The sequence below is a fragment of the Egretta garzetta genome, unplaced genomic scaffold (genome assembly GCF_000687185.1).
Source record: "Egretta garzetta isolate BGI_Z169 unplaced genomic scaffold, ASM68718v1 scaffold7, whole genome shotgun sequence".
In the NCBI taxonomy this organism is placed as follows: domain Eukaryota; kingdom Metazoa; phylum Chordata; class Aves; order Pelecaniformes; family Ardeidae; genus Egretta; species Egretta garzetta.
Window position 1 is genome coordinate 2,952,051 of NW_009260350.1, and position 343 is coordinate 2,952,393.

The window sequence follows — 343 nt, forward strand, 5'->3', positions numbered from 1 at the left end:
AGCCAGTCCTCGCTGCGCCCCTTTATCCCAGCATCACCGAAACGAATCCGCTTTGACGTCCAACCAGGGTTTTTATGGGTGTGGAGCGAGCCGGTGCAGCCCTCATTAGGAGACACTCTGCTCTCCAAATCATACATCTTTTATATAACCTCATTTCCAGCGTGGCTTTTCTTCCCCCTCCCTCCCCGTGCCGGGGAGCATCGCCCCCCGCCCCCCCAGCTCCCTCACCAATTAAAGAGGCCAGAGACACCCCCTGGCCCCCACTTGTTGCCAAGATGCTCCACAGCCCCCGGGCCCGCCTCAGCCTGCCCCGAGGGAGCGGGGGCTCTGCCTGCCCTGGCTC